Here is a 23964-nt window from a genome sequence, read left to right as displayed (position 1 = left end):
CACAGTGTATGCGTGAGCATGGGCAAAGTGGGCACCACAGCAGCTACATCATTGGCAGTCAACGAGAGGGCAGTATGCAGTATCAGAGCATCAACAGGGCATTGTGCAGTACAGAGCAGGTACATCATAGGCAGGTAACGAGAGGGCAGTATGCAGTATCAGAGCATCAACAGGGCATTGTGCAGTACAGAGCAGGTACATCATAGGCAGGTAACGAGAGGGCAGTATGCAGTATCAGAGCATCAACAGGGCATTGTGCAGTACAGAGCAGGTACATCATAGGCAGGTAACGAGAGGGCAGTATGCAGTATCAGAGCATCAACAGGGCATTGTGCAGTACAGAGCAGGTACATCATAGGCAGGTAACGAGAGGGCAGAATGCAGTATCAGAGCATCAACAGGGCATTGTAGAGTACAGAGCAGGTACATCAGAGGCAGCACGTGAGAGGGGCTAAGTGCATCAACAGTCCATTGCACAGAGCAGGCCCATCAGAGGCAGCACGTGAGAGGGGCTAAGTGCATCAACAGTCCATTGCACAGAGCAGGCCCATCAGAGGCAGCACGTGAGAGGGGCTAAGTGCATCAACAGTCCATTGCACAGAACAGGCCCATCAGAGGCAGCACGTGAGAGGGGCTAAGTGCATCAACAGTCCATTGCACAGAGCAGGCCCATCAGAGGCAGCACGTGAGAGGGGCTAAGTGCATCAACAGTCCATTGCACAGAACAGGCCCATCAGAGGCAGCACGTGAGAGGGGCTAAGTGCATCAACAGTCCATTGCACAGAGCAGGCCCATCAGAGGCAGCACGTGAGAGGGGCTAAGTGCATCAACAGTCCATTGCACAGAGCAGGCCCATCAGAGGCAGCACGTGAGAGGGGCAGTATGCAGTATCAGAGCATCAACAGGGCATAGTAGAGTACAGAGCAGGTACATCATAGGCAGGTAACGAGAGGGCAGTATGCAGTATCAGAGCATCAACAGGGCATTGTGCAGTACAGAGCAGGTACATCATAGGCAGGTAACGAGAGGGCAGTATGCAGTATCAGAGCATCAACAGGGCATTGTGCAGTACAGAGCAGGTACATCATAGGCAGGTAACGAGAGGGCAGAATGCAGTATCAGAGCATCAACAGGGCATTGTAGAGTACAGAGCAGGTACATCAGAGGCAGCACGTGAGAGGGGCTAAGTGCATCAACAGTCCATTGCACAGAGCAGGCCCATCAGAGGCAGCACGTGAGAGGGGCTAAGTGCATCAACAGTCCATTGCACAGAGCAGGCCCATCAGAGGCAGCACGTGAGAGGGGCAGTATGCAGTATCAGAGCATCAACAGGGCATAGTAGAGTACAGAGCAGGTACATCATAGGCAGGTAACGAGAGGGCAGTATGCAGTATCAGAGCATCAACAGGGCATTGTGCAGTACAGAGCAGGTACATCATTGGCAGCACATGAGAGGGCAGAATGCAGTATCAGAGCATCAACAGGGCATTGTAGAGTACAGAGCAGGTACATCATAGGCAGGTAACGAGAGGGCAGCATGCAGTATCAGAGCATCAACAGGGCATTGTGCAGTACAGAGCAGGTACATCAGAGGCAGCACAACTACGTGTCCCTACCAAACCGTCACAGGGACCACAAGAGTGCCACACAGTTCTCAATGGACACACCATGTGAACTAACATTTGAGTGAAGTGTACAGCACCTCACATCACAGAATCAGGGGGACTGCGTGAACTACCTGCCTCGGACACACTGGCAGCACCAGCAACAGGAGTGTGAGACACAGCCACAGCCCGAGTGACACACACATGGGCCACGGACCCAGACACACTGGCAGCACCAGCAACAGGAGTGTGAGACACAGCCACAGCCCGAGTGACACACACATGGGCCACGGACCCAGACACACTGGCAGCACCAGCAACAGGAGTGTGAGACACAGCCACAGCCCGAGTGACACACACATGGGCCACGGACCCAGACACACTGGCAGCACCAGCAACAGGAGTGTGAGACACAGCCACAGCCCGAGTGACACACACATGGGCCACGGACCCAGACACACTGGCAGCACCAGCAACAGGAGTGTGAGACACAGCCACAGATGTAGTCACTGACACGTGAGCCACTGACCCAGACAGACTGCCAGCACCAGAAACAGGAGTGTGCAACACAGACACAGATCTCCTAACTGACACGTGAGCCATAGACCCACATACCCTGCCAGGATCTGCAACAGGAGAGGGCACAACTGACACTGTGCCACCATCTGATACATGAGAGTCAACTGCACCAGCGCCACTGGGACTACTGAAATGATGAGCCACAGGGCTGTATGGGCCAGGAGGCAGGGTGGGCCTGGGAGCTGGGGATAGCTCACCTAGAGCCAAATCGGGGTTGGCAGGTGTCAATGGTGTGTGTCTGCGTTTCTTAGGGAGGTGTGAGTGCACCCTGGACAGGACAGGACTGCCAAGTGGTGGGGACTCCAAAGAATCACCACCCAGCATAGGTGGAGCAACTGCTGCCGGGGATCTTGTTTCGGGGGACGTGCTGGAGCCTGCCTGCCGTTTGCTCTGTGCCTGCCGCCTGGACTCGGAATGATGTGTAATGGGGGATGCAACAACAGGGGACACCCTCCTCTGCTTGTGACTGGCCTGGATGGGAGTGGAGGTATGGGGGGACTCCGCCGCGGAGACATCAGTTTGGCGTTTAGTAGAAAACATCAGCCTCAGTGATGTATGCCTGTCCTTGATAGCGCCATTGTCCATGCGAGATGCCTTGTCCGTAGGATGTGCCTTATCCTTAGGTGGAGTGTTGTCTCTGGATGTAGCCTGTGCCCTGCTCGCCGCCCTGTTCCTGCCAGCAGACTTGTCGTCTGTGGTGCACCTGTCTCCAGCAGACACCTGCTCTCTGTGTGTGTCCCTGCCCTTGGGAGTGGTCCTATCCACTGCTGTGGGCCTGCTCTTGGGAGTCTCCCTGCTCTTAGTAGGTGCCTTAGTCTTCTCACTGTCCTTGGGAGTGTCCCTTACCTCTGCTGTGGGCCTGCTCTTGGGAGTCTCCCTGCTCTTAGTAGGTGCCTTAGTCTTCTCACTGTCCTTGGGAGTGTCCCTTACCTCTGCTGTGGGCCTGCTCTTGGGAGTCTCCCTGCTCTTAGTAGGTGCCTTAGTCTTCTCACTGTCCTTGGGAGTGTCCCTTACCTCTGCTGTGGGCCTGCTCTTGGGAGTCTCCCTGCTCTTAGTAGGTGCCTTAGTCTTCTCACTGTCCTTGGGAGTGTCCCTTACCTCTGCTGTGGGCCTGCTCTTGGGAGTCTCCCTGCTCTTAGTAGGTGCCTTAGTCTTCTCACTGTCCTTGGGAGTGTCCCTTACCTCTGCTGTGGGCCTGCTCTTGGGAGTCTCCCTGCTCTTAGTAGGTGCTTTAGTCTTCTGACTGGCCTTGTCCAAGGAACAGTCCATGGACATGTGAGTATCCCTTGCCTTGGGAGTACCTTTCGTGTTGAATGCCTGTGTAGCTCCGGAAGGCATGTCCCCCAACAACACTTGTGGATCCTGTGTGTGTACTCCAGTGCATCTGACGTCGTCTACGTGAACAGAGTTAGCTGATCTAGGGGATGGGGTCTGTGCCCTGCGTGCCCTGACGTGCTGTCTGACGCTGCTTCTAGTGCAATAACCTGTATTTGAGTCCTGCTCAGAATAATCACTACCCCCTGAGACATCCAGCGGTGTAGATGGTGAAACAGAAGTAGCACCCTGTTCGTTCGACTGTACTATTGCAGACGACACACTGCTTGCCAATGACTGCACTGTCCTGTGTAGACCTGCAAGATCGCCATGCATCCCTTCCATGAATGCCACCACCTGCCCCAACTTCCTATCATGGTCCTGGAAAGCATTTGTCATATTGGTCTGCCCCACACACAGCTGTCGCAGCAGATCAACGGCCTCAGCACACAGTGCATTTTGGCTCACCGTGGCAGGGGCAGCGGTGCCTGCACCGAACGCCACTCTGCTCCCCCTACTCCTCCGGCCACGAACAGTACATGGTGCAGTTGGCGGAAGTGTGGGCCCTGTGTGCTGTCTTACGACAGAAGGTGATGAGTGCCCACTCCCAGTCTGTGTCAACAGTGCAGGCTCACCACGAGTGTCCGACGAGGAGGACGATGGTGTCTCCACATGCGAGTCCTCAGGGACGGTCCTGTCCCCCTCTCCGGCGCTGGCCTCCTCCGTGTCAGTCTGCGTGTGTGCGAAGTCTGAGCCGGACTCATTTCCTCGGCTACTCTCCACCGTCTGTGGCTGAGTGTCCTCTGTCAAAGCTGAAATGCACAGAAAAGATGTGTGAGTCATGGGCACACTCACGTACAGAAGGAACAGGATAGCCAAATCACATAGCAGACAAAGGTTTAGGAGCCCTCATCCTGCACATGGCCCACCCCTACCAGTCATCCTCACATTTTCTGCCATGGGGCCATGGACCACTAGGGGATGTGCTTTTACACTCAACTACTAAGCAAGTGGCGTGTCAACATGGCGGACCTGGATGTCAAATGAGTACCACCCAATGGGACCAAAATGGCTTCACAGGCATACATACGCAACACGGAACTCAATAGTGTGTCTGTGCACCAATACATGCATAGCACTCACAAGTTTCCTACACAGACAGTATGCTCACCGCTAGTTTGCTGTTGATCGGCACTCAGACGTTCGGCCAGTTCAGGATGCGTCACTGCAATGATACGGTGCATGAGAGGGGTCATGGAGCGTCGGGACAGACGGGGCGTCCTTGGAATCAGGCCCAGTGTTACTTCCGCTACATTCTTGCTCAGCCTGGAAATGTCGTCCCAGCGTTTGTGGCAGTGTGTATGTCGTCTGTTGCACACCCCCAATGCCCGTACTTCCCGTGCTATGCTCCTCCACAGGTCCTTGCGAAGGTGCAGCTTGACCTACCATGATGGGAGACAAAAGGGTGTAAGTCAGTGGACAGGTGGCCTGTCACACACATAGGGGCAAGACGTTACTGTCAGCAGCCATGCACAATCAGGAACATATGTCTAGCCCACACTACACAGCTAAGATAGAAATAGGCCTGATCATTTGGCCCCCTCATGCACACCAACATGTCCCACACTGCACTTACCACCCGTCCCGGTGCGCCGTAGAGGCGTCCATAGTTGCGGAGTACACCGTCCACGAGGACATCAAGCTCCGCGGCGGTGAAGGGTCGAGACCGGATCTCTTTGCCTCTCGACATGGCAAGATCACGGAGTATGGCACTAGAGCAGCAGTCGGTGGTCAGCTCAGCAGCAGCAGCAGGTCGAGGTGATGGCACTAGAGCAGCAGTCGGTGGTCAGCTCAGCAGCAGCAGCAGGTCGAGGTGATGGCACTAGAGCAGCAGTCGGTGGTCAGCTCAGCAGCAGCAGCAGGTCGAGGTGATGGTCACAGGCAGCAATGGTCCCCAGGGTAGGAAGTTTCATTTTGGCCAAGACACATATATAGGGCCCTCAGCACGTGTCAGTGGCATACGTCGCCAGCAATTGGTCAGCCCTGGAAGCGTGATCGTGAAATGGGCCAATGACTGGCCCTGTTGTAGCGGTGCACAGCTTCCGCTACTTGCGATTGGCCGTATGCGGCCAGCGTCCCTCTTCCCATTGGCTGCATGTGCAGGGACCGTCACGGGCCCACATCGGCAACCGCACGTGCAAGCCTCAGGCACGGATGCTTCAGTTGCAACAATGTACTATCACTGGCGCCTCCATGGCGGTGCACGTACACAGCGGGGGAGGTGCAGGCCTATACACCCTGTAGATGTACTCAATGGACATGCCAGTTCATGACCCCCCTTACAGTCACCTTGCATCATCCACCGTACACCGGCCGGAGCGGCCGGCCCTTCCACTACCGCCGTGCCAGGCCCTGCCCAGGACCGCCGTGCCGGCCATGCCAACCACCGCCATTGCACGGCCCTTCCACTACCGCCGTGCCAGGCCCTGCCCAGGACCGCCGTGCCGGCCATGGCAACCACCGCCATTGCACGGCCCTTCCACTACCGCCGTGCCAGGCCCTGCCCAGGACCGCCGTGCCGGCCATGGCAACAACCGCCATAGCACGGCCCTTCCACTACCGGCGTTCCCTGGCGGTCCGTGCAATGGCGGTTGTTGCCATGGCCGGCACGGCGGTCCTGGGCAGGGCCTGGCACGGCGGTAGTGGAAGGGCCGTGCAATGGCGGTTGTTGCCATGGCCGGCACGGCGGTCCTGGGCAGGGCCTGGCACGGCGGTAGTGGAAGGGCCGGCCGCTCCGGCCGGTGTACGGTGGATGATGCAAGGTGACTGTAAGGGGGGTCATGAACTGGCATGTCCATTGAGTACATCTACAGGGTGTATAGGCCTGCACCTCCCCCGCTGTGTACGTGCACCGCCATGGAGGCGCCAGTGATACAACATTGTTGCAAATCGACCATCCGTCCCGGATCCTTGCACATGCACTTGCCGGTGTGTGGGCGTGACGGTCTGTGCACGTGCAGAAAATGTGAATGTCGAAGGCGGCCCGCGTATGCCCAGACGTAAACAGCGGATGCAGTGCACCGCCATGGCGTGGTCAATGTTAGCATCTTAGCCGATGATGCACCTTGTACCATTGTCTGCAGCTGCCTGCTCACGGTTGTGTGCGTGATTGCGTGGCTACACATGTCATGCTCCATCCCATGTGTGTCCATACCATGGGCATCGGTGAGCCACAAGTGTCCATCACGTGTGCATGTCCACATCGGGTAGTACCCTACACAATTTTGTCGTACCTCACATGTACACAGTAGATCCCGTATGTATGGGCACCTGTGAATCAGTTGTCAGTGAGTGGTATGTGTCAGATGATGACTATGGTGGGGGTTCTGTTGTGTACTGTACATGTGTGTTGCCTATTGTGTCCCCATGCATGTGATGTCTGTATGCCCACCATTCCTGGTGTTGCCATTGGTGCATCATGATATGGGGGGGTGGGGGGGTGTTTAATTTAGTATGTGTGCATGTACTTACATGTGTGCATGTGATGTTGGGCCTACACATGTGGGTCATGTCACATGTCTGGTTGGCAGTGATGTTGAGGTGAGACAGTGTGCATTGCACATGTTGCTAAACATCATGTTGCTAGTGGATGCACATTGTTGCCACGTCGATCCATGTTGTCCTGACAATCAGAGGAGTCACACATATGACAAGCATACACTGGATACTACATGTTGGTAGAGGGCGTTGACATGTGATTGAGGTGCACACACATGCGTTGTATGTGATTTGACTTCCATTCCATCTACTCCCACACAGGAGGGCTCCAAATGTCCATCGCCCATACACTGTGCTGGAGGATATGGTGGACGAGGAGGTGATCCGGAAATTCAGGCTGGATCGCCGTCGATTGTTGGAACTTGTGACCCTATTGTCTCCTCACCTGCAGCCGCGAAGAAACTATCCAGGTTCCATGACACCCACGCAAAAGGTGATGGCGGCACTCCATTTCTTTGCAACAGGCACATTCCAGTACACAGTTGGAGATGCCGGGGGAATGTCACAGGCCATGTTCAGCACGGTACTCCGGGATGTACTGACAGCCATGATGCTGTACAAGCATGACTATATACATTTCCCTCAGGCGGCGGACTTGGCAGCGGTCAAAGCTGACTTCTATGCCCTGGGTCGTATACCACACGTTGTGGGTTCCATTGATGGCACGCATATCGCTCTCATTGCACCACGGGCACGTGAGCAGGTGTATAGGAATCGGAAACACTTCCATTCCCTGAACGTGCAGGTGGTGTGCCAGGCCGACAACATCATCTCACATGTGTGTGCAAGATTCCCTGGCTCTGCACATGACGCCCACATCATGCGGAGCAGCATGGTCCCCCAACTGATGGCTAATCTGCGTCCGGCACAAGCGTGGCTTGTTGGTGAGTATGCTGTGGTGACAGGAGTGATATCTGTGTGGCATGGTGTGCCCCACAATGCAGGTTGTGATGTTTCTCTCTCTCTCTCTTCCACCAACACAGGCGACTCGGCGTACCCAAACAGGCCTTGGCTGCTCAGTCCCTTACGCAATCCCACTACAGCTGGAGAAATGAGATACAATGATGCCCATGGTAGGACACGTCGAGTGGTAGAACGGACATTTGGCCTGCTGAAGTCTAGGTTTCGGTGCCTGGATAAGACTGGAGGGGCCCTGCCTTACTCACCAGGCAAAGTATGCAAGATCGTGATAGCGTGCTGCATGCTTCACAACCTGGCTGTGCGCTATAACATTGAACTGCTCTTGGACCCTGATGAACTGCAAGTTCCTCGCCCTCCCGACCCAGCCATGTCAACTGATGAGGATAGTGGTGAGGAGGAAGGTGTGGACCAGAGGCGCCAGATCATTGATCGCTACTTCCCTTGATTGTGAGTGTGCTCCTCTTGTGCTGCTTGGGTATGCCCTGTGAATGTGTGCTGGTGTTGTGGCATAGTGGTGTGCTTCATCTCTGTGTTCTGCTATGTGATGCATGCATGTGTGTGTGTGTGCTAAATTGTGGCCAATGCACGTCTCCATGATGTGTGTCGTCTCATCCATTACTGTTGTGATGCGTGTGGGTTGTTATATGTTGCACTGCAGTGTGTTCTGATGAGTGTGATCATGTTTCCTGACGTGTCTTTGCGGTTTCTATTTTCCCTAGGTCACTCCCGCAGCGCCATGATTCTGTACCAGTTGGATACCTGTACCTAGTAACATCTGTTTCTGATGCATTCATGTGAATAAACATGGAGGCAACACATGATTGAGTGAGTAAGTGGCTTTTATTTACAAATTGTGCATGGGTGTAGGTGCATATTTACAAATGAGTGAAGGGGTGGGGGAGTGAGAGTAGAAGGTTATGGCAGATGAAAATTCCGTGCGGACACCACATAGGGTGGTGTCTGCCTAGTACAGCAGGCCTGTGGCAGGTGGGACCGGATAGTTGCCAGGGTGAATGGCATGCGCAGGTACTGGTACAGTCATTTTCTGTTCCTCTTGGAGCGTGTGGCAGCTGCTTCCACACTGCTGTCGCCCACTTCCTGCCTCGGACGGCCCCTCCGTCTTTGTGCCGGTACGGAGTCAGCTGGTTGCGCTGGGGCATCGGGTACCACATCCGCCGCAGGTGGCGGTGGCGGTGGCGTTGTTTGTGGCCTGATTGTCCTGGTGAAGATGTCCACTAGTTGGCCAAGCCGCCTCTCAATGGCCCCCAACATTGCAGTGTTATCTACAAAGTCCTGGTGGGCCCGGTCTGCCTGTGCCTGACCACGTTGGTAGCTCACCTCCACCCTGCCCAGTGCCTCCAATGACTGTTGCACTGGATTGGGTGTGTTGGTATCCTCCCGTCTTCTTTGGCGTATGCTCCTGCCTGCCGGATCTGGACTTGCATCTCTGCCTTGCCTCACACTCTCCCTGCGTGGCTGGCATGGCGCTGGCACGGCGTTGGCCGTTGGGTTGGGCAGGGTGGCAGGGGCAGGAGTGGTGGTAGTAGTAGTGGTGGTGGTGGAGGTGGTGCTGGTGGTGGCTGTGCAGGTCACAGTGGCCGGTGTTGTCACAATGGCAGAGGCCGTAGTTGTTGGTGCAGGGGTGACCTGGGAGCCAGATGGCCCTGGCTGGCTGCTTGTGCCGGGATCATCCTCTGCCCCGGAGGTGGCTGGCCAATCGTCCCCTGAGACGTCTGTGATTGGCGAGTCTGGAGGGCGGGTGTTGCTTCCAGCTGTCAGATTAGGATGACCTGCAAAACAAAAATGTGAGGATGAGTAATGTGGACTTGACAGGTTGTTTTCACTTTTTTTGCCGATTCTGTCTGCACTGGTACTCACCCCACCCACCACCACCACCGCCATCCCTATGGACATGGGGGCCTGTTGGGAGTTGTAGTTCCATCCCCTCACACCCACCACCACCGCCATCCCTATGGACATGGGGGCCTGTTGGGAGTTGTAGTTCCATCCCCTCACACCCACCACCACCACCACCACCGCCATCCCTATGGACATGGGGGCCTGTTGGGAGTTGTAGTTCCGTCCCCTCACACCCACCACCACCGCCATCCCTATGGACATGGGGGCCTGTTGGGAGTTGTAGTTCCATCCCCTCACACCCACCACCACCGCCATCCCTATGGACATGGGGGCCTGTTGGGAGTTGTAGTTCCATCCCCTCACACCCACCACCACCACCACCACCGCCATCCCTATGGACATGGGGGCCTGTTGGGAGTTGTAGTTCCGTCCCCTCACACCCACCACCACCGCCATCCCTATGGACATGGGGGCCTGTTGGGAGTTGTAGTTCCATCCCCTCACACCCACCACCACCGCCATCCCTATGGACATGGGGGCCTGTTGGGAGTTGTAGTTCCATCCCCTCACACCCACCACCACCACCACCACCGCCATCCCTATGGACATGGGGGCCTGTTGGGAGTTGTAGTTCCGTCCCCTCACACCCACCACCACCGCCATCCCTATGGACATGGGGGCCTGTTGGGAGTTGTAGTTCCATCCCCTCACACCCACCACCACCGCCATCCCTATGGACATGGGGGCCTGTTGGGAGTTGTAGTTCCATCCCCTCACACCCACCACCACCACCACCACCGCCATCCCTATGGACATGGGGGCCTGTTGGGAGTTGTAGTTCCGTCCCCTCACACCCACCACCACCGCCATCCCTATGGACATGGGGGCCTGTTGGGAGTTGTAGTTCCATCCCCTCACACCCACCACCACCGCCATCCCTATGGACATGGGGGCCTGTTGGGAGTTGTAGTTCCATCCCCTCACACCCACCACCACCGCCATCCCTATGGACATGGGGGCCTGTTGGAGTGATTTCGACGTTGGTGAGTATGTGGACTGCATGCATGGGTTGGGGTCTGGGAGATGTGTCTTCACAGTTGTGTGAGGCACACCATGTAGTAGTGCTCGTGGTGCTTGGTTTGTACTTACCAGCCTCTTCTCCCTCAGGAAGTCCATCAAGGCTCTCAGGGTGGATGATGGTCATCACCTTGTCCTCCCACTCGGTGTAGGGTAAGGGCTCCGGAGGGGTTCCACCGCCGGTGTGATTAGCCCGGAGATGGTTCTTGGCTCGTATGGCTTTGACTCGGGTCTTTAGATCGTGCCACCGCCTCTGGATGTCCTGCTTCGTCCTCGGGACGCTCCCGGAGGCATTCACCCTGGTGACTATCCGGTCCCACATGCTGTTTCTCCTGGCTATGCTGGTCTGCTGCACTAGGGCCCCGAATAAGTGGGGTTCCACACGGATGATCTCATCTACCATAACCTTCAACTCGGTGTCAGTGAATTTGGGGTTTTTTTTTGGTGCCATGGTGTGTGGTGCTCGGGGTGTGGGTTTGCGTGGATGGGGAGGTGCAGGTGTGTGGTGTGTAAGAATGGTGTGGTGGAAGTTTGTGTGGTGGGTGTGTTTGGGTGTGGGTTGTGTGAATGCTATTTCTCTTTGGTCTCAGTTCAGTGGTGTGTCCTGCTAGCAGCTATGCTGTGATGCAGAGGAGTTGTGGAGTGGGTGGGAGTTCTTTTATGGTGTGTGTCTAGACCGTGTCTGAATGGGTATTGGCAGTCAGGTGCTAGGTGGGAGTGTTGCCAGGTGTGGATTGTGTGGTGCTTGGCGGTGGATCATTGTGTGTTGTGATTGGTTTGGATGTTTGCGGTGGGTGGGCGTTTTTTTTCGTGTGTTTGGTGATTAACTTCCGTGCCAATGTATGGCATTGGTTTGACAGTAGGGATGTTGTTTGTGTTGTCGTTCCGCTGTGGTGCACGGATTCTCGGTGCATTTGTACCGCTGCGGACGTGGATGGCGGTGACTACCGGGGTACTTGCGGAGTTATCCTAATAGCGGACACGGACATTGCGCAGGTATCGCGGGGGTGGTGGATGTATTCGCGGTCATGTGCGTACGCGGCGGTCGGTGTTTTTACTGTTCCGTCCGCCTGCCGCGGACTCAGGTGTACTCCGACCGCCGCGGACGGGGATTGGTGTGCTCCGTACGCCGCGGTCGGCGTTTTTTGCATGTTTTATCCTAATTGCTGTTGCGGATTTTCCGCGGACAGGTCCGGAGTATCTAGCCACCTTCCGCGGCGGACGGTACACGTTTCCGTCCGCCATCCTAATCGACCCCTTAGTACTATTATTTGTGGTGCTGCAGACGCGGAGAGTACTGTGAACATGTGCAGTGCTGCACAGGCAGAGAGTACTGTGCATGCGAGTAGTGCTGCACAGACGGTGAGCACTGTCACGAGTGGTGCTGCACTGCACAGACAGAGAGTACTGTCACACGTAGTGCTGCACTGCACAGACAGAGAGTACTGTCACACGTAGTGCTGCACAGGTAGGGAGTACTGTCACGAGTAGTGCTGCAGTGCTGCACATGCAGAGAGTACTGTGAATACGAGTAGTGCTGCTCAGAAGGAGAGTACCATGAATATGTGTAGTGCTGCAAAGGCCGAGAGTACTGCCACAAGTAGTGCTGCACAGGTGGGGAATACTGTCACGAGCAGTGCTCCAGGGCTGAACAGGTAGATAGTACTTTGAAAACAAGTAGTGCTGCACAGGCAGAGAGTTCTGTGATGAGGGGTGCTGGTCAGGCAAAGTGTACTATGAGCACGAGTAGACCTGCTCAGGAGGAGAGTACTGTGAATACTAGTAGTGCTGAGAAGGCAGAGAGTACTGTCACTAGTAGTGCTGCACAGACGGAGAGTACTGTGAATACTAGTAGTGCTGAGAAGGCAGAGAGTACTGTCACTAGTAGTGCTGCACAGACGGAGAGTACTGTGAATACTAGTAGTGCTGAGAAGGCAGAGAGTACTGTCACTAGTAGTGCTGCACAGACGGAGAGTACTGTCCTGAGTAGTGCTGCACAGGTAGGGAGTACTGTCACAAGTAGTGCTGGAGTGCCGCATATGCAGAGAGTACTGTGAATACGAGTAGTGCCCCACAGGCACAGAGCACTGTCATGAGTAGTGCTGCACTGGTGCAGAGTACTGCCATGAGTAGTGCTGCACAGGTGCAGAGTACTGTCATGAGTAGTGCTGTACAGGCAGAGAGTTCTGTGAACTCGAGTAGTGCTGCACAGGTGGAGAGTACTGTGAATACAAGTAGTACTGCACAGATGACAAGTACTGTCATGAGCAGTGCTGCACAGAGAGTAGAGTCATGAGTAGTGCTGCACAGGCAGGGATTACTGTGAAAACGAGTTGTGCTGAAAAGGCGGAGAGTACTGTCACAAGTAGTGCTGTACAGGTGGGGAGTACTGTCATGAGTAGTGGTGCAGTGCTGCACAGGCAGAGAGGACTGTGAATGGGAGTAGTGCTGCACAGACGGTGAGCAATGTCACGAGTGGTGCTGCACAGACAGAGAGTCCTGTCACAAGTAGTGCTGCACAGGTAGGGAGTACTGTCACAAGTAGTGCTGCAGTGCTGCACATGCAGAGAGTACTGTGAATACGAGGGTAAACAGACAAAATATCGACTACAAAATATCGAATGGACTTAATATCGAGTACAAAATATAGGCAGGACAAAATATCGAATGGACAGAATATAGACATCAAAAATATCGTTTTGAAGGTAAGTAATGTAATATCGAATTTTAAAATATAGATAGTCAAAATATGGAAGTACATAATATAGATTAATAAAAATATCGACATTTTAATAATATCGAATTTTTTATAGTGTATTTTATGTATTAAAGGGTTTGTTATAATGTAATTTAATTAATGAATTTAATGTTATTTAAATTTTGCGTAATTATTTTAGTCTCGGGTTGTGGGTTTATAGGGGAATAGGGTGGGAAGTAATTTAATTATAATTAATTAAATATGTAAATTTATTTTTTGGTATTTGTTTATATCTAATTGTTAATTCATTTTTATTTTGTAATTAATTACATTTTAATTGCCAATTAATTTTATTTAATTGATTCATTGATCATTATGTTAATTTAAGTAATTTAATTTCTGTAGCGGGTTGTGGGTTTATAGGGGAATAGGGTGGGAAGGAATTTAATTATAATTAATTAAATATGTTAATTTATTTATTGGTATTTGTTTATAATTAATTGTTAATTCATTTTTATTTTGTAATTAATTAAATGTTAATTGCCAATTAATTTTATTTAATTGATTAATCGATAAATATGTTAATTTAAGTAATTTATTTCTGTAGCGGGTTGTGGGTTTATAGGGGAATAGGGCGAGAAGGAATTTAATTATAATTAATTAAATATGTTAATTTATATATTATTTATTGTTAATTAATTGTTAAATAATTGATATTTGGTAATTAATTAAATTTTAACTGACAATTAATTTTATTAAATTGATTAATTGATAATTATGTTAATTTTACTAATTTATTTTATGTAGTGGGTTGTGGGTTTATAGGGGAATAGGGTGGAAAGTAATTTAAATATAACTAATTACATATGTTAATTTGTTATGGTATTTATTAGATTTTAATTGTTAAGTAACTTTTTAATTACTAATTAATTAATTGTTAATTTGTAATTAATTAGTATTAATAGATAACTAATTGTAATGATAAATTTAAATTAGTATTATTAATAATTCATTGTTATATTATGTTAAATTGGTAATTGCTTTTAATTAATTTTTTATAGATATTAATATATATATATTTTTTAAATAATATATGAAGTATCTACTTTCCCTACTGTTGCACTCACTGGAGTGGTAATAGTAATTTTTACCCCTACGCTATCCAACGCTTTCCCTACTGTTGCACTCTTTGGAGTGGTAATAGTAATTTTTACACCTACGCTATCCAGCGCTTTCTCTACTGTTGCACTCTCTGGAGTGGGAATAGTAATTTTTACCCCTACGCTATCCAACCCTTTCTCTACTGTTGCACTCTTTGGAGTGGGAATAGTAATTTTTACCCCTATGCTATCCAACGCTTTCCCTACTGTTGCACTCTCTGGAGTGGTAATAGTAATTTGTAGCCCTACGCTATCCAACGCCTTACCTACTGCTGCACTTTATGGAGTGGGAATAGTAATTTTTACCCCTACGCTATCCTACGCTTTCCCTACTGTTGCACTCTTTGGAGTGGGAATACTAATTTTTACCCCTACGCTATCCAACGATTTTCCTACTGTCGCACTCTCTGGAGTGGTAATAGTCATTTTTACCCCTACGCTATCCAATGCTTTCCCTACTGTTGCACTCTCTGGAGTGGGAATAGTAATTTTTACCCCTACGCTATCCAACCCTTTCCCTACTGTTGCACTCTCTGGAGTGGGAATAGTAATTTTTACCCCTATGCTATCCAACGCTTTCCCTACTGTTGCACTCTCTGGAGTGGGAATAGTAATTTTTACCCCTACGCTATCCAATGCTTTCCCTACTGTTGCACTCTCTGGAGTGGGAATAGTAATTTTTACCTCTACGCTATCCAACGCCTTACCTACTGTTGCACTTTATGGAGTGGGAATAGTAATTTTTACCCCTACGCTATCCAACGCTTTCCCTACTGTTGCACTCTCTGGAGTGGGAATAATAATTTTTACACTTCCGCTATCGTACGGTAATAATATTGGATATTTTTGAATTATATTATGTTACTATATATATATGTTTTAACAAATATGATTGTAATTTTTTATAACTTTAATTAATTATTTAATTATTATAAGGTAATTTAAGTATTTTTAAGTTTATTTTAGTAATTAATTTTTAATATTAATTTAGTTTAACATTGTTTTTAATAAAGTCAATATTTTTATAAACTATATTTTTGTAAACGATATTTTTTACTCGATATATTTGTACTTACCTGTTTGTAGATACAAAGTCGATATTCTGTCTGTCGATATTTTTTCGCCGATATTTTTGCTAGTCGATATTATGTCCCTCGATATTATGTCAGTGATCCGAATACGAGTAGTGCCCCACAGAGTACTGTCATGAGTAGTGCTGCACAGGTGCAGAGTACTGCCATGAGTAGTGCTGCACAGGTGCAGAGTACTGTCATGAGTAGTGCTGTACAGGCAGAAAGTTCTGTGAACTTGAGTAGTGCTGAACAGGTGGAGCGTACTGTGAATACAAGTAGTACTGCACAGATGGTGAGTACTGTCATGAGCAGTGCTGCACAGAGAGTAGAGTCATGAGTAGTGCTGCACAGGCAGGGATTACTGTGAAAACGAGTTGTGCTGAAAAGGCGGAGAGTACTGTCACAAGTAGTGCTGTACAGGTGGGGAGTACTGTCATGAGTAGTGGTGCAGTGCTGCACAGGCAGAGAGGACTGTGAATGGGAGTAGTGCTGCACAGACGGTGAGCACTGTCACAAGTGGTGCTGCACAGACAGAGAGCCCTGTCACAAGTAGTGCTGCACAGGTGGAAAGTACTGTCACGAGTAGTGCTGCAGTGCTGCACATGCAGAGAGTACAGTGAATACGAGTAGTGCTGCACAGGCACAGAGTACTGTAAACATGATTAGTGCTGCTCAAGCAGAGTACTGTGAACAAGAGTAGTGCTGTTCAGAAGGAGAGTACCATGAATATCTGTAGTGCTGCAAAGTCCGAGAGTACTGCCACAAGTAGTGCTGCACAGGTGGGGAGTACTGTAACAAGCAGTGCTCCAGGGCTGAACAGGTAGATAGTACTTTGAAAACAAGTAGTGCTGCACAGGCAGAGAGTACTGAGAACACAAGTAGTGCTGCACAGACGGGGAGAATACTGTCATGAGTAGTGCTGCACAGGCAGGGAGTACTGTCATGAGCAGTGCTGCACCGGCGGGGAGTAATGTGAATACGAGTAATGCTGAAAAGGCGGAGAATACTGTCACAAGAAGTGCTGCACAGTCAAGGAGTACTGTCCTGAGTAGTGCTGCAGTGCTGAAGAGGCAGAGAGCACTGTGAATACAAGTATTGCTGCACAGGTGCATAGTACTGTCATGGGCAGTGCTGCGCAGGCAGAGAGTACTGTGAACTTGAGTAGTGCTGCACAGGTGGAGAGTACTGTGAATACGAGTAGTGCTGCACAGACAGAGAGTTGAGTCATGAGTAGTGCTGAAAAAGCAGAGAGTACAGTCACAAATAGTGCTGCACAGGCGGGGAGTACTGTCACGAGTAGTGCAGCACAGGCAGAGAGCACTGTGCATATGAGTAGTGCTGCACAGACAAAAAGTACTGTCATGAGTAGTGCTGCACAGGCGGAGAGTACTGTGAACACAAGTAGTGCTGCGCAGGCAGAGAGTACTGTGAACACAAGTAGTGCTGCTCAGGCAGAGAGTACTGTGAACATGAGTAGTGCTGCACAGGCAGAGAGTACTGTGAACACGAGTAGTGCTGCACAGGCAGAGAGTACTGTCACAAGTAGTGCTGCACAGGTGGGGAGTACTGTCACGAGTAGTGCTCCAGTGCTGCACAGGCAGAGAGTACTGTGAATATGAGTAGTGCTGCACAGGCACAGAGTACTGTCACGAGTAGTGCAGCACAGGCAGAGAGCACTGTGCATATGAGTAGTGCTGCACAGACAAAAAGTACTGTCATGAGTAGTGCTGCACAGGCGGAGAGTACTGTGAACACAAGTAGTGCTGCGCAGGCAGAGAGTACTGTGAACACAAGTAGTGCTGCTCAGGCAGAGAGTACTGTGAACATGAGTAGTGCTGCACAGGCAGAGAGTACTGTGAACACGAGTAGTGCTGCACAGGCAGAGAGTACTGTCACAAGTAGTGCTGCACAGGTGGGGAGTACTGTCACGAGTAGTGCTCCAGTGCTGCACAGGCAGAGAGTACTGTGAATATGAGTAGTGCTGCACAGGCACAGAGTACTGTCATGAGTAGTGCTGCACAGACAGAGAGTACTGTTATGAGTTGTGCTCCACCGGCAGAGAGTACTGTGAATATGAGTAGTGCTGCACAGGCGGAGAGTCGTGTCATGAGTAGTGCTGCACAGGCAGAGAGTCGTGTCATGAATAGTGCTGCACAGGCACAGAGTACTGTCATGAGTAGTGCTGCATGGGCGGATAGTACTGTCATGAGCAGTGCTGCACAGGCGCAGAGTACTGTCATGAGTAGTGCTGCGCAGGCAGAGAGTACTGTGAATACGAGTAGTGCTGTATGGGCGGATAGTACTGTCATGAGTAGTGCTGCACAGGCGCAGAGTACTGTCATGAGTAGTGCTGCACAGGCAGAGAGTACTGTGACTATGAGTAGCGCTGCATGGGCGGATAGTACTGTCATGAGTAGTGCTGCACAGGCAGAGAGTAATGTCTCGATTAGTGCTGCACAGGCAGAGAGCACTGTCATGAGTAGTGCTGCTCAGGCAGAGAGCACTGTCATGAGTAGTGCTGCTCAGGCAGAGAGCACTGTCATGAGTAGTGCTGCTCAGGCAGAGAGCACTGTCATGAGTAGTGCTGCTCAGGCAGAGAGCACTGTCATGAGTAGTGCTGCTCAGGCAGAGAGCACTGTCATGAGTAGTGCTGCAGAGATGCAGAGTACTGTCATGAGTAGTGCTGCAAAGGTAGTACTGTGGAGAGAGTGCACTGTGCGCACGGGCAGTACTGTGAAGAGAGTGTACTGTGTGCCCAGGCTGTGATGGGCCATGTTCTGGTCCTTTCACATGGAGAGGGCTTTGCCTGGACAGAGCGCTGCCATCACAGGCACCTCCCTGCAGCAGCGAGTGCCGTGAGTAAAGGTGATGGTGCACAGGAAGAGAGAACCAAGTCAGTACTGTGCAAGGACGGGATTTTTTAGGTCGTGCAGGGAGAGTTATCAACACACCCTGGACCCAGGTAGTGCTGAGTAGGGAGGAGGTGCAGTGATCGCAGGAGGGCCTGTGCAGGAGGAGACGGATCTGTGCAGCTACACAGAGATGTGCCGCCTAGATGAAATACTTAGGGGGTGATTATAATGGCATCGCCACCGCATAGCTGGCAGTGGAGATCCACCCGCCATCCCAACCACATTTGCCCCCCCCCCCCCAGCCCCCCTATCTTACCATGGCGGGGGGAACCGGAGCGGATGGAAAGTCTGTCTGCCGCTTTTCCGCCGATTGGCAATCGTCATGATTGCCAGCCGGGCGGAACTCAGTCATAATATGGTGCCGGTGCCTGGAAAGCACGGCCATCCATATTATGATGCCTGGCTGTTAAGGCCTTTCCATGACGGCAATGCCGCCATGGAATGGCTGGCGGGAATTGCTTTGGGAGCCCCTTACCGGCCTCAGGGAGGGTGGACGGCTGCACTTGGGGGTACCCCCATCATTGCCATGCACAAGGTGGCAGGCAGTGCGCAGTGACTACCACGTTGTGCATGTCAATCCACAAAATCTTTTTTGGCATTGGGGCGGGTGCTGCTCAGAGCAGCACTCGCCGCAATGTTAACAAAACAGAATGCGACCGCCAGAGTGGTGGGCGCATCTTAATTGGTGGTGTGGGACTGCCGCACCCCCGCACCGCTGGCGGCTGGTCCCAACACCGCTAGGGTGGCGGGCGGACTTCAGTCCGCCTGTCATCCTAATGGGGCCCTAAAGGTGGGCTTAGCTGTGCAGGAATGTCAAGGGACCCCTCAGCTGTGCAGTGCAGGACTGCTGAAGGACGTTAAGCTATGCTTTGCATGGGTGCCCATGTGAGCATTATGGTGTGCAGTGCATGAATGTTGAAGTAGCATTACTCAGTGATGTGCGAGGGTGCTGAGAGACCTTTTGCAGTTAGCAGATCTCACAATGCAGTTGTGAGATCTTTGAATTGTGCTGTGTAGTGGTGCTGGCGAAGTAGTAGGCTGTGCTGTGGAGGAGTGCTGAAGGAACATCAAGCCAAGCTCCAAATTAGCGCCACGTGGCATTGAGCTATCCTGTGGAGTGCTGAGGAGCCTTCAGTCATCCTGTGGAGGACTGCTAAGGTGCGTTCAGTCATCCTGTGGAGGAGTGCTAAGAGGGTCCAGACATCCTGTGGAGGAGTGCTGAGGGGCGTTCAGTCATCCTATGGAGGTGTGCCGATTGGCATTTAGCCTTACAGTGAAGGGGTGCTGAGTGGTATTCAGCTATACTGTGGAACAGTGTTGAGCAGCATTCAGTCATACTGTGGAGGAGTACAGAGTGGCATTCAGTAATGCTGTGGAGGATTGCTAAATGTCGGACAGGTGTACATTGGGTGTGTGCCAAGTTGCATTCAGCTGTACTTTGAAGGAGTTCTGAGTGGCATTCAGTTATACTATGGAGGAATGCTCGGTGGTGTTCAACTGTACTTTGGACGAGTGCCAAGATGCATTCAGTTGTACTGCGGAGGAGTGCTGAGAGGTGTTCAGCTGTACTGTGGAGGGTGCTGAGACAGAATATTTACTTGGAAATGTGGACTTATACATATATTGAGTTGGAAATATTGTAATTCAGAGATATCGACAGCAAGGATATTGTGGTCAAGAATATCGAATGTAAGGTAAGAAATATCGTTAAAAAAATGTAGAAGTCATTAATGTTGGGTGCAAAAATGTAGATGTTTAAAATATCGATTTTTTAATTAGTATTATTTATTGTAGTTTATATTTTAAATGGACTTGATCTATGTGTTTTGTATAAGTATTGTTTATGTTTTTTAATGTGTGTTAAATTTTTAGTAATTACGAATTTTATTTTAATTAAATGTTGTATTTTTTTAGTTCCCTAGCGGGTTGTGGGTTTATAGGGGAATAGGGTTTGAAGTAATGTAATTATAATAAAGCCATTAATAGATTTTTTATTTATTTAATCTAGATTTTATCGTGTTAGTTGGGGGAAGTAATTTATTTGTAATTATTAATTGGTTGTTGATTAATATTAATTAATTAGTATATAATTATTTGTGGTAATTGTGTAATTTTTTTGGTGCAGGTTATGGGGTTTACAGGGGTAAAGGGTGTGAAGTAATTTATTTTGATTCATTAATAATTAGTTGTCCATGTATGTTAATTAATAGATTGAAAATCAATTATGGAAATTGTGTTTATCATTTTAGGGGCAGGTTCGGGGGTTTATGGGGTAAAGGGTGGGAAGTAATTTATGTTTAAATAATTAATAATTAGGGGTCCATTACGATTTCGGGCGGATTGCCTCAGCCAGTCTGGCGGAGGCAATCCGCCCGACATCGCAAGCCCAAATGCCCCCGCCATATTAGGATGGTGGGGGGGATGGCGGAGGTGAAAAACACCGCCCGCCTGTTTTCTGCCCCGGTCGCCTTGCGACCGCGGCGGAATGGGAATAATATGGTGGTGTTGTCCAATGGACACCGCCAGCCATATTACGATGCAGAGCTATAGGTGCCTTTCCACGGCGGCAATGCCGCCACGGAAAGGCAGGCGGTGTTTGCTGCGGGGGCCCCCTGCGGGCCCCCCTGGTATAGGCAGAGGTGGGGGAGGACAGGGGGGGTAACTATGGTACCCTCCCACATTTGCATATGCAAAGCGTCAGACACCGCGCGGTGCCTGCCCCTTTGTATATGAAAATGCGAAAAAGCATTTCTAGCATTGTGGCGGGCGGTGCAGAGTGCACCGCCCACCACAATGCTAAAACTACAGGATGTGCCCGCCACTGTGGCGGGCACATCCTAATTCCCCCCACGGGACCCCCGCCCTTATGGCGGGCGGTCCCGTTCTCCGATAGGGTGGAGGGCGGACAATGGGGCCCTTTGTTGTTAATTTATATTAATTAATTAATTGATACCTAAGTACGGTAATTGTGTGATTTGTTTTAGGTGTGGGTTGTGGGGTTTATGGGGTAAAGGGTGGGAAGTAGTTTATGTTTAATTAATTAATAATTAATAGTTGTAAATTAAAATTAATTAATTAACTGAAAATTAAATATGTAATTTGTGTAATTCATTTTAGGTGTGGGTTTTGGGGTTTATAGGCGTAAATTGTAATTAATTAATGTATATTTAATTAGGGTATTTGTTTATTTTTGTGGGTGGGCTTTATTCTTATAGGGGTATAGTGTGGGGGGTAAATTAATTTTACTTACTTTACAATTAGAGGTTAAATACTATTAGTTTTTAAATTGAAAATAAGGGTTAATTTTGTAATTCATTTGTTTATAGTTTAATTTTAACTGTGGGTTGTGGGGATTATAGGGGTAAAGTTTGGGAAGTTAAATAGTTTTAATGCATTTTTTTCATTAACAAGCTTTCTTTAATTGGTAATTAATTATGTTAGTTAAGGGAGTACATTTTTTAAATTGAGATTTTGTGAATTGTGTGGTGTTATTGGGTAGAAAATAAAAAAAAGTACATTTATGTAATAATTAATGTTTTTGTTTCTAAATAATATTTAATTACAAATGTTTATTTGCTTGGAAATAGTTTTTTATTTTATTTAATATAATATTTGTAGGTATTTGTTATATATATATTTAACATGGTAATATATATATTTTTAATTTTTTAATAAATACATTTGCATTTGAATTTTTACAATATTTATATATTTTTAATTTATTTTGTTCCTTAAATATTTTTATTGTTGTTAAAATTTTGTTTGTTTTTAATTTTGAACTGACTGGATTAAGAATAGTAATTTTTACCCCTCCACTATTCAACACTTTCTCTACTGTTGCACTCACTGGAGTGGCAATAGTAATTTCTACCACTCCGCTATCCAACTCTTTCCCTACAGTTGTACTCACTGGAGTGGTAATAGTAATTATGACCCCTCTGATATCCAACACTTTCCCTACTGTTGCACTCACTGGAGTGGGAATAGTAACTTTTATCCTTCGGTATACAACACTTTCCCTACTGTTGCACTCACTGGAGTGGAAATAGTAATTTTTACCCCTCCGCTATCGAACACTTTTCCTACTATTGCACTTACTGGAGTGAGAATACAAGTTTGAAGATTTTTAAATAGCCTAATGTTTTATCCTATAATAGAATGTTTTTTTCAGTAGATTTTATGTACATGTATATATATATACATATGTATGTACATTTTTATATCATTTTAAAATTATAAAATACATAAAAATGAATAGTTTTTTCATTTTTTTAAGGAAATTTATATGAATTATTATGTATGTGTGTGCAACTTTTTTTATTAAGTTTATTTATTCTATTTTTTTAAATTTATGTTAAATCTACTTTATTTTTCATATTTATTTTATTATTTTATATATTTAATATGTATTATTTTATATATATATATATATATATATATATATATATATATATATATATATATATTCACTGAAAAAACCATAGGTTATAGACCATATATAGTTAGGAATTAGCATTTACAAAACCTTGAAAATTCACTGAAAAAACCATAGGTTATAGACCATATATAGTTAAGAATTAGCATTTAAAAAACCTTATTTTACTCACACAAAACCATTGAAATTCCATATATAGTTAGTAGTGCTAACTATATATCGCGCACCCGCAATCCACTGCTGATCATGTCACATATTACATCATTCATGACATGGTCAGTGACATCACTGATGACATCACTGATGACATCTCAAATGACATCACTGATGACATCACTGATGACATCTCAAATGACATCACTGATGACATCACTGATGACATCTCAAATGACATCACTGATGACATCACTGATGACATCACTGATGACATCTCAAATGACATCACTGATGACATCTCATTTGACATTACTGATCACATCACTGATGACATCATTCATGTGATAATACGATGAACCTCTTCAGACTCTAATATAACCTTATATACACTCAGTGTAAACAGACACTCACAGACTGTCACTCATCCATGGAGTTACTTACACACCTAGTCAGTCATGCAAAGAATCAATCACACCTCAATTTCCTCAACTATACAGTTATACACACCTTACTTATTCAAACATATACTAACACATATTTACTCTCTTTTACAATCCCTGATACAAGTTCACAATGATCCATACAGCCACTCACACATTCACTGACTCTTATGCACA

The sequence above is a fragment of the Lissotriton helveticus genome, chromosome 12 (genome assembly GCF_964261635.1).
Source record: "Lissotriton helveticus chromosome 12, aLisHel1.1, whole genome shotgun sequence".
Taxonomy (NCBI): Eukaryota; Metazoa; Chordata; class Amphibia; order Caudata; family Salamandridae; genus Lissotriton; species Lissotriton helveticus.
The sequence above is the reverse complement of the archived record's forward strand: the minus strand, read 5'-3'. Positions refer to the sequence as shown.